This window comes from Triturus cristatus, chromosome 7 (assembly GCF_964204655.1).
Source record: "Triturus cristatus chromosome 7, aTriCri1.1, whole genome shotgun sequence".
Lineage (NCBI taxonomy): Eukaryota > Metazoa > Chordata > Amphibia > Caudata > Salamandridae > Triturus > Triturus cristatus.
In genome coordinates this window covers 132,287,355-132,298,762 of record NC_140590.1, presented here as the reverse complement: position 1 = coordinate 132,298,762, position 11,408 = coordinate 132,287,355, and the positions used below count along the sequence as shown (strand labels likewise).

The 11,408-nt window shown below is 46.8% G+C and overlaps 1 long non-coding RNA gene across 1 annotated transcript in view; it reads left to right on the top strand.

Moving 5' to 3' along the window:
* The first annotated feature begins 6,155 nt into the window (after window positions 1-6,155).
* The window catches only part of LOC146809022 (uncharacterized), a 61,610-nt gene continuing 56,357 nt past the window's right edge, over window positions 6,156-11,408 (top strand). The window contains exon 1 of the long non-coding RNA XR_014965518.1: window positions 6,156-6,245. This is a non-coding gene — a long non-coding RNA (uncharacterized LOC146809022). The remainder of the gene's footprint in view (window positions 6,246-11,408) is intronic.

The window sequence follows — 11,408 nt, the reverse complement described above, 5'->3', positions numbered from 1 at the left end:
CTTGGCATCTGCGTCCCCCCATGCTGCATTATTATCTCCTTTAGAGTCAGAATCTGGTCCATTTTGCCCATAAAAAGACCGAGCATAGATCTAAACTCTCCCACCTCATTTTTTAACTGCATGTTAAGAAAAACATAGCTGCCATGTCAAAAGTTAACGGAGTTGGGTGTATTAGACTATGCACTTGTGCACTCCTGTCATTAATGGATGTAGGAATACAAAATGAATACAAAATGAATACAAAGAAAGGGTCTCTACCCGTAATTTTGCAAACGTACAACGTATCGTTATTGAATAGATCAACACTAGGACTAAGGCAAGGGGAGGGAACAAACAATAAAGTCAAAACATAATCAAAAAAACACAATTTAGATGTAATAATATTTTTTAATTTTTGAATTGTTTTTTTTATTTTTTTATTTTTTTTTGGGATATATTAAATCAATTTCAGATGAATGAATTCAGTACATAATCAAATACGTAATTAAAGCAAAAGAGATTTTCAGAATAACAGTGAAAATACTGGACAGGGTCCCAGGCGTACTCAAAAACTCACACACTTACACATTCATACCGGGATCAATCCACAAAAACAGCACTCAAAATATACATTCACATATAAAAAGGATGCTCAAAAGGAGAGCATGACTCAGTATGTACACAAAATGAAATGAACATTCAAAATCGTATTAGGCGACATATGTTCAGTTTTGAGGAATGGGGACTTGGGTGTGCCACATGTAGACGCCGACGCGCGTTTCGGTGAAAGCACCGAAATGTAGGTGCCACCTTCCTCAGGGCGAAGCAGAGTCTTGGACTGAATATAGTTACGTGCTGGGACCTGCGTAATCGCATACGAGATGAATACAGGATAATTAAGATGGTAGTCATTCAACGCTAGTGCTGGGGTGCTTCTAACGGTCGAGGATGTGTCCCCGTAATCAAGTACAGGAGCCTAATTAAAGGAGTTCCGACGCCTTTTCATCCATCCTAGGCTCGTCCAATCCAATCTATTCAGGATCGACAGATACCCCTCGCCACACCCGGAACTCCTTTAATTAGGCTCCTGTACTTGATTACGGGGACACATAATTAAAAAATATTATTACATCTAAATTGTGTTTTTTTTATTATGTTTTGACTTTATTGTTTGTTCCCTCCCCTTGCCTTAGTCCTAGTGTTGATCTATTCAATAACGATACGTTGTACGTTTGCTAAATTACGGGTAGAGACCCTTTCTTTGTATTCATTTTGTCTTTTCCCCTGAATCTCTACCCTTATTCTCGTTACAGGGGTTCCCCTTGTTGTATTGATTAAGGGATGTAGGCCCACCTTCATCTACCATCAAAAGAAGGAGTCAATTGGGACATATTGGTGGGCCTTGGGGGCAAGGTTGTAGGGCCTGGGGGTAAGGTTGTAGCCCCTTCCACTTCTGACTGCACAGGTCTTGGACGTTGAGTGGTGGGTGGTGTAACTGGTTTGTTAAAAAAGGTAGACTATTTTGGGGATCCTTCTCTCGCTTTGGTCTTAACCTCTTCATTTTGAGCAGTGACAGCCCCTATAGTGGACTTCACCTACTCAATTTGCTGACCTATCTCAGTTAAAGTTTGGTTATCAGTCCGCCAAGTTGCTTTACTACATATAGCAATGCCTTGTGCAGGTTCAACCGCCTTCCATTCCGCCACTGTATCAAAGTGACCCAATTACTCAAGAGGGATTACAATTCCTAATGGCTAACCTCAAATCAGAATCCCCCTGGGGATATTAGCAGGATGAATATAAGAAGCCTTCACCCCCACACCTTACACCAATGACATGCAACTACAATCCTTGCTCAGAACTAGCCCTAGTGCCCCCTACTTCTACTTGACAGATGCATAGATTACTGACAGGCCCCCCTACCACACAGCGGCAAGGCGCTCGTGCCTAACTCCTAGCACCGAAATCCAACCAATTGTTGCATTAGTGCTATCATCCAGGTGCTAATAAGATGCGAGCTACAAAGTCAATTCAGATAAAGCAGTTCAAAACGAAGTCCAAAATTATATGGATTCTTTGGCACCAAAGTAGTTTGGCTCTGTGCCTCAGGAACCAGTGTCAATTAGGAAATCAAGTCAACAACAGGTGGCAGTTTGGTAGGCTGCCTTGGTTCACCAGCACTCGATCCACAACACGAACAGTCCCGTAAGTCATAAAGGTAGCCTCAAGAGCTCCTTCAGAACCACCTGGGTTCCGCTTGCTTGCTGACTCACCACATAGGGACCCACATTTAGCCTACAAGATATCAGGAGAATGTACCAGTCCACGCATATATGCCTAATGCAATGAAACCGGCAGTCCCTGGTATTTAGGGAACAGTTTAAGAACACTAATGTGGCTTACCGTCAAAGATGTGCCATGCGGAGATCAAGAGGGGTGGCCCCGCCCTGGCTCTTTCTGGCAATGACAGTCAAGGATGGGCCCGCCCTTGGCCTGGGCTTTGCACGGGCGCAGCCTGATCTCCTCCCAGTAAGGAAAACTGCTCCTGCTGGCTAGCAGCAGACTTTTAATCTGTTTTCCTACCCGCTATCAAGCTGGTAGGAAAACAGATGAAAAAAATGCTCCCACACACAGGGAGCAGCATTTTTTGCTGCTCCCGACATGTCAGAAAAATGCCGGCTCCTGTTGGCGGCGGGGAGCCATCAAGGACCGCAGATGCATTGGAGCTCCCCCCGCCATCTCCAACACTGCTCATTGGGTGCCCTGGGAGGACTCTAGGCACCCAGTATCAAGAGACGAGGTGCGGGGGATAGGGACCGGGGGCCAAAATCGACATGGCAAGGGGGGGGGGGGGTGCCATCATGAAGGTTTTCTTGTCCTTTCCTGGTGAGATCAGAATCCATGGTTCTTCCTTTAAATTACAATGATTGTGCAAATTTACAAATCACCTGGAAGCGCTGCCCGTTTGGCTGCGCCCCCTTATACCTTAGAAGTATGCAAAGGTCTTTTCAACTTTTGCCAGTATGATGGACAGCTTACCAAAAGGCCCCCCCATCGTGTTTCCTGACTATTTTAGTGAAGGGTTCTTGATGCCAAAGAATATGAGGACATCTCCACCAAACAAAGCACTAACTTCATATAGTTGAAAGGAAGGACCCTTGTTTAGTGGGTATTTCCCTGTTTGTAGTCTTGTTATCTTACCTAGAGGAGGATTCATGTTTTCACTGATTTCTGAATGAAGATGCAGAGGAACAATCACATTGTCAAAACACACACAGGCTCACTGGAGACATTTCTCGTGGTTCATTGCGCAGCTGTAGTGTAGAATATGCAGTAGATGTTTACCCAACGAGGTAGCGCTTAATAATTGACAAGTAGAAAGTACTCCAGTTAGGTAGACATTTTGTGCAAAACTGTGGACTCTTGTTGAATAATGTGGCAGGTGAGGTTCCTTTCTCGCCCAGTCACTTACACAGCTGCTGACACACCCACACAGAAACTCAGACACCTGCTCAAACCCCCATTCAGCCACTCTCACATCCACTCACGGACCCACCCAGCCACTCACACACCCTCTCATACACCAATAAAACCACTCCCACACCCACTCACAGACACAGCCACTCACACACCCACTCTGACACCCACATTACCATTCAGACTCCCACTCACAGACCCATACAGCCACTCACACACCTCCAAAACTACACAGACACACACCCATACCGCCACTTACAACCCAGGTACAGATCCATACAACCACTAACAGAGCCACTCACATACCCATACAGCCAATCATAAACCCACTCACACACCCACCCAGCTACTCACACACCCACTCACAAACCCATACAGCCACTCACACTCTCACTCACTGACTCAAAAATCCACTCACACACTCACTCACACATCCTCAAAACTACTAAGACACACACTCACACCCATACAGACACTCACACACAAACTCATAGACTGATATAGCCACTCATACACCCAGCCACTGACCTATACAACTACTCACACACACACTCACAGACCCATACAGTCACTCACACACCCATTCAAAGTCCCATACAGCCACTCACATGCCCATACAGCCACTCACACACCCACAATACCATTCAGACACCCACTCACAGACCCATACAGCCACTCACACACCCACTCTCCAACCAATACAGCTGCTCACACATCCACTCTCAAAGGTTACAGGTTACAGTAAGGTAGGTAATACAATTTTTAAACTTTTCAAAATTCACTAAAAACAAAGGTTACAGGGATGTTATAATTAGGAAATAACATTAAAAAAACATAGAAACTCACTAAAAAACAAATGTTACAGGTTTGTTATAGGTAGGCTCAGATTTCACTTGTATAAACCATTTAAATTAGCAGTTATAATTAAACATACACACACAAACACACATCAATATAACACTGAAACTGCAATACTTTTTGTGCTGTAAAAATATGCACCAGTTCACCACTACTTTGTTCAATGTTCTATTATGGAACGTGAATCAAGAATACATACGGAGGAGTATCTGACTTGCCTGGTACTATTTTCCCACCGGAGACTATCACTTTTAAGCGAAACAATGTGAAAATGGTGCTGTATAATGGAGCATTTTCATGATCTTTTGAACCCCTCTGGCAGAAGTGGGGTTTGTATATTTTGTTCAGTTAGTGAAATTCAAGTATTCACAACTTACCACCAAATATTACCAGCCGTGCATGCAATTTGAGCTGTATGTACACTCAAAAGCTCACTTTTCCACTGGATTCAAGCAAGCCTGGATGATGAAGGGTGTTACCCAGAAACTGGCCCCAGGATGCTTGTTGCCAGTTCAGGGAAGATCTAGCTTGGCAGTTTGGGCTGGACTGTTCCCATGAGGCACAGCGTCAAGACTGATTTGCATATAGCTAAGTCTGAACTTAGGTGGCAAAGTGAGCTAAAGAATGATGATGAATTCAACCCAGATCTGTGACTGGTGGTGAGTGTCTGAAAAGTTTCAGCGCTCTGTCCATCATCTCCCACGTCAAAAGCAAAAACTGTCTCCAAATCCTACAGATTTAAGATATAGGTAAATGCTGATTGTTTGACATATTTTTTTAACTCTGAAGAATTTATCATTTTATTGTCTCTGGTAATTCACCCACTTGAAGGAAATCGAAGGCTCTTGTATGTATGACTTCTGTTCTCTTGCAAGTTGAACAGCTCCAGTCCAACAGCCCTCTTTAAATTGCCCCCTGCTTCTTGAAACCAGGCGTGTGCTACAAAACTGAGAAAAAATCTATTAAAAGACTCTTTCCACTTATGAAACGTCAAATGGTAGGGAACAGATGTTAAAATAATATGTATCTTTAACGTGACCTTTGTCTCCCTGCATTGGCCATGAACTATTTTCTAAAAAAAGAAGTGAGATTTCCGTAGATTTTCAAGGATAAAAGCTATGAAAAGAAAGCCCTCAGGTGAGCCACGCTTTGACGTTTTTAGAAGGAGCTACATGAAAAGTATACTGGATACGAACTCCTACTGTGCCTAAAAAGCGTTTGATAAAAAGGTAGTTTTTCACATCAATAGAAGTAGAATTCTTTATTTTAGGAGTCCCCTGATGAATCATTTTCTTTATTCAGACTAAAAAACAATAAAACGGGTCTAACATTTAAGAGACAGCTAATTACTATTACATTTGTGTCCCAAACACACGAATCTTGGCCTGTAAAATCTGAGCCTGGAAGGAGGAAGTCCCTTTGACAGGTGAGTTGGGATGACGTCCTTGGTTCGTTGGAATAAACATCTGGTTTTGAAGCTACAACTACTTGAGTACTGACATTTACCTCTGTAAAATAAAATGAACAAAGATGCCAGCACTACGCCGAACAGACCGGCACAAAAAGAAATAGTGTGGGTCCCTGTCAAATGATGGGCATCGTTATGTAGGGGAAGCGGGCAGGCCATTCCTCAAAGTCTAAAATGGCTGCTTGCTAGGAAGAGGCCTGCTGAGGCCTGCACAGGCTGGGAACGCACGGATACTCCCTGCCACCGAGGACTGGCCCTGCAGCCGCTCTCGTGATGTCACTGCGATGTCACCTCAATGAAAGCCTTTTGTGACACGCTTCTGCCCCCCATATAAAGCTGATGAGCAGGGGGAGTCAGGCTGCACTGGGAGCGAGCACACACAGCGACGGTGGGCCGCTCTGCTGCCAGAGACTGTGGTCTGCACCATGAACGACTCGAGGCCCTTGATGAGTATGAGGACCAGGTGAGCGGAAGGGGCGGGGATAAAAGTTAATTCTAGAACGAATGACGAAGCTTGGCGGCCAGCGCGAGGGTTTCCTTGGAGAACCCGTTTACAAGGCCGTTCTCCATGTAATAGCTGTGGCTCTTTTGTGTGGACTATTACATTATTGAACAATAAATGGCCAACTCCCCCCGTCCCCCCCCGGGGTTCGCTAGGGTCTGTAATAGGGTTCAGTAAAGTTACATCTGTTTACGCCTGTTAACTTCAGTGAGTTAGACGCTCCTACTAATAGCTGTTAAATCCAGAAAGGTATGCACTCATGCTAACAACTGTGAACTTGGAGGTTGCAAGTTTGAATCCCAACAAGGCCAACTCAGCCTTCTATCCTACTGAGGTCTATAAATTCAGTATCATCAAATTGAAGGATAACCCTTCCTTCCATTTGCACTGCTTAGAAATAGCTCAACTTTGAAAACTGGTGATTGTACATCTCTCATTGTCAGTTTGTCTGTTTTGGTATCTTTTTTCATTCTAATTCGTAGCCTGGCCAGTGTTCCTAAAAGATACGAGACTTCTACGTCACTTCAAAGACTGACTTTATTGAAGAAAAAATGCTTCATTTTTGTGTTTTATGTTTTGCAGTACTAATGTACCCTAGTTGAAATTCCAGGGCACCAGTTACAAGTTGTTTCTGGAGCTTTTGCCACCACCCAAACGCAAGAATAAGGGGGCTGGGACAGTAGTTCTCAAGTTGCTTTCGTGGAGGAACGGTTTCACTTTATTCCAGGGAGCCCCCTCAGCACAGCACTGTGGCCGGATAGCTCTTGATTGAGCCCAAAGGAGGCCCCTACACTTCCCTTGCAGGTGGGCCCCCTCAATTTTCGTTACGCCAGTGATTCAGAAACCATTACCCCAACAGACCTTGCTCCCACTGATGGTGGAACTGGAACCGATGGAATGGGACAGATGAGCGACCCCTAGTGCACCTGACCTGCACACATAAATGGTTGCTGAAAATTACTTCCCCCTTGAGAGTCTGAGGCACCTGATGCTGTGTCTCACCTGGCCTGTGAGAACAGAGACACCCGTTGCTGCATGATCGACCTGAGGCCACATGGAAGCGAGACCCTCCCATGTGGGTAGCGCCGACTCCCGTACTGTTAGAACGGCTATTGTCTTTTTCTGCTGTGAAAACTGAGACACACGCTGTCACCCTATGTCTAGAGATCTCAATTTCATTGTTACCCCCAGGTGAACCAGGGGCACCTAATGCCGCCTATGTGTCTGATCCCATCCTCATCAACGGGGCTTATGCATATGCTCTGGAGCATCAAACCTGCGATTATCTGCTGCTGCCACAAAAGCTGATGGGGCTGATGCCTGGTGTTCGCAACGCCACCTGGTTAAGTGAGACGCTTGCATGTTGGTGGCTCGGGCTCCCGTAATGTCAGACCAGGTGGTGACTTTTGCTGCCTCAGAAATAAGGCCCCCAATGCCGCCCTCTATTGTTGAGGCATCCGATTGCCTCCTAATGGAGGACATTGTTGTACAGTAAATTGCGCCAGAGGAGAAAGGCTCACATCGGAGAACTCCCTCGAAGCACACTTGTGTATGAGGGCCGACCTCCATCCCTCCAGACTTGGTCAGCTGACAAAGATAGCGTGGTTTTAGCGGGGCACCCGGTTTGGCCCTACAGCAAATCCCTACATTTCCCTGTCGGTCCCAGTGCCTGAGATCGAAAGCCCTACTCCCTATTGCTGGACAAGAGTGAGTTCATGGCACGACATGGTGGTGGATTGGGACCCTGATTGTGATGGCCACTTCTACCAGCAGAGTACCTTCCCAGTACTCCTCACACACTCAGCCCCAGTCTCCCTTGGACACTTTCCTGCCCATGTGGAGTGAGGTGAGTGGAATCGATCTTTCCATGACATGCTCTGCTGTATTAAGGAGGAAGCCCCCAAGCATTGATCAGGGGACTAAATCTAGGCCCAGGGGACATTTTGAAACTTGGAGATAGGCAACTCCTCCCCAACGTCCGTAAGCATAAGATAACAATTGAGGGGTTGCTCATATATCAACATAAAAATGGGACTACCCTGTAGGCTCACACAGTAAAGACAATTGATATTGAAATAGAACTAATCCAGGGGCTGCCATCTCTTAGTGATAAAGTCACCTCTTTACAATAAAAAAAACAGCATAGGACCACTAGGGTCTACAACGGTCAGCTGTGTGGTTTCCCTAAATAGAATGTTACTTAAATTATTACTGGCAAGTTACTCCAATCACTTTCATTTTACACCATTCCCAACAAGCAGCTACAATCAAGCAACTACATCCTACCCCACTCTAAACACATGTACATGCTGGGCACAATAACACCCATCCCAATCTAAGATCGTTGCCACTTAGCCCCCTTCAAACACGACCCAGCCTTCCGCTGTAGAACCCACTGAGCCCAAGCAACCCCTACAGACTTCCTACCTTGGTGACCCTGCCCTCTCCTCTGTTAAAGATCACTTGTTTTCTTTATACTCTAGGCCCATCGCCCGTCCTCCCACATACTTAACATGCAGACTCCCTTGCACTTTTACCCTGTTCCTGAGAAAATAGAATAAAAACTTCACTCTAGCTAAAGATTTTTCCCGTCTAAAAAAGGGCCTCGCGATCTAGGCCAAGTTAACACTCAACCACACTCCAATAATAGAAAAATTGACTCCCCAAAAAAGATCTCCAAGAGACAGCAGACTCACCGGCCAGACCTCAATTCCCTTAAGCCGCCTGTCCCACAGACCCTACCAAGCTCTAACACCCTATCCTCTATGGAAGCACAATCAATCTGCGAATCATACAGCACAAAAACGCCAAGCCTCTATACACCATCCCAGTAATCATTGGCACAAATAGAGGCACTCAAACTAACATATTGCCGAGACTTCCATCCGGCTCAATCAATCAATCAGGGGCTTATAAAGCGCATGCTACTCACTTGGAAGAGGGAAGGAGCGTGGGGGTTCTGCAGATCCAGGAGGTTCACTAAGTTCCATCGAGAAGCCAGGTCTTGAGGTCCTTTGGGAACTTAGGGAGCGATGCAGTCTGTCGGAGGTGGAGAGGGAGGGAGTTCTGTGCCTTGGCCGTGAGGAGGGAGAAGGAGCACCCTCCTGTTCTGCTTTTCTTGATCCAAGGTACCATTGCGAGGGAGAGCTGGGCCGAGTGGAGAGAGCACTAGGGAGCATGGAACACGAGGCAGTGGTTCAGATTGGAAGGTCTGGTGTTGTGGGTGGCCTTGTGTGAGGTGGGTGAGAATCCTGCAGGTGATTGTCTTCTCAAAGGGGAGCCAGTGTAGGGTCCGTAGGTGTTGGCTGATGTGGCAGTGGCGCGGTAGGTTGAGGACTAGTCTACCGGCGGCGTTCTGGACGTTCTGGAGTTTGCAGGTGAGGTTTTGTTTATTCCAGCATAGAGTGTGTTGCCGTAGTCCAGTATGCTACTGATGAAGGCACGTGTGACAGTTTCCCTGTGTTCAGGAGAGATCCACTTGAACGTCTTAAGGAGTAGGCGGAGGGTGTGGTTGCAGGAGGAGGTGATGGCGTTGATCTGGCAGTCTATTTTGAGTTCTGAGTCCAGGATGATTCCGAGGTTGTGTGCGTGGTTCGTGGGGGTAGGGGGGTCTCTGAGGGCAGGGGCCACCAGGTGTCATTCCAGGCATCGGGGTGTGGGCCCATGATGAGTATCTCAGTTTTGTCTGTGTTGAGTTGAAGGCAGCTGTTCTTCATCCATCTGGTGACGGCTTCCATTCCGTATTGAAAGTTGCATTTGGTGATGTTGGGTTCGTTGGATAGGGAGAGGACGAGTTGGGTGTCGTCTGCAGACAATTTGATGGTGAGGCCATGTGCTCTGACGATGGATGCGAGCGTGGCCATGTAGATGTTGAACAGGGTCGGGCTAATGGAGGATCCTTGTGGGATACGCAGGTCGTTGGAGTTGGTTCTGAGAGAAATGGAGGGAGTCTGGCTCTTTGCGTTCTGCCGGAGAGGCTAGTTGTGGTGAGAGACAAGTGTTGAAGGCCGCGGAGAGGTCAAGGAGGATGAGGGCCATGGTCTTCTCATCTGTTTAGGAGGGCGTAGATGTTGTCTGTTGCTGCCAGGAGTGTGGTTTCGGTTCTGTGGCTCTTTCTGAAGCCTGATTGGGAGGAGTCGAGGATGTTGTTTTCCTCGATGAAGGCGGCGAGTTGGCTGTTGAAGGCTTTTTCCGTGCCTTTGGCCAGATAAGGGAGTAGGGAGATCAGTCTGAAATTCTTGAGGTCGGTGGGGTCTGCTGAAGGTTTTTTCAGTAGAGGGTTGATCTCGGTGTGTTTCCAGTTGTCAGGGAAGGAGGCGGTCTCAAAGTAGCGGTTGATGATACTTTGAAGCTCAGAGCGATGATGTCTGCTGCTTTGCGGTAGATGTGGTGGGGGCAGGAGTCTGTGGGGCCCTGGAGTGGGTGGTCTTCATTATCCTCAGAGTGTCTTCGATGCTGAGGTCTGTCCAGCTGTCAAGTGTCGGCTGATTTGCTGGTAGCGGTGGGAGGGGGTTCCTCGTGGGGGTCGTTGTCGTCGAAGTTGTCATAGATGGTCTTGATTTTGTGATGAAAGAAAGCGCTGAGTCTGTCGCAGAGTTCCTGGCATTGGTGGCAATTCTGTCCTGAAGTGCTTTCTTCCTGGAGAGTCTGATGAGCTTGTGGTGGGCCGCGGTAGCTGTTTTGAAGTTGTCGAGGTCAGTCGGGGTTTTGGAGTTCCTTCACAGTTTTCAAGTCATCTGCAGGTGCATCTGGAGTCTCGAAGTTCGGTGGAAAACCAGCTGGCTTACTTGGTGTGGGGCTTGGAGGCTTTCTTGAGGAGGGCGATGGTATTGGCGTAGTCGGTGATCCAGTTGTGTAGAGTGTGGGTGGCGGTGGTGGGGTCATCGTCGTTTGTTGTGGTGAGAACGGAGCTGTCAAGGACATCCTCCTTGACCAACCTTCTGTTCTTAGCCTAAACCTTGGAGAAATATGTCCTACTACAACTCAACCAACACATAGAGGACTTCAACCTCCATGACATCTTCCAATCTGGCTTCAGGAAAGGCTGTAGCACTGAAACTGCCATGCTCAATTTAACAGTTGACATTCACAGATTCTTAGATGAAGGCGACTTCTGCCTCCTAA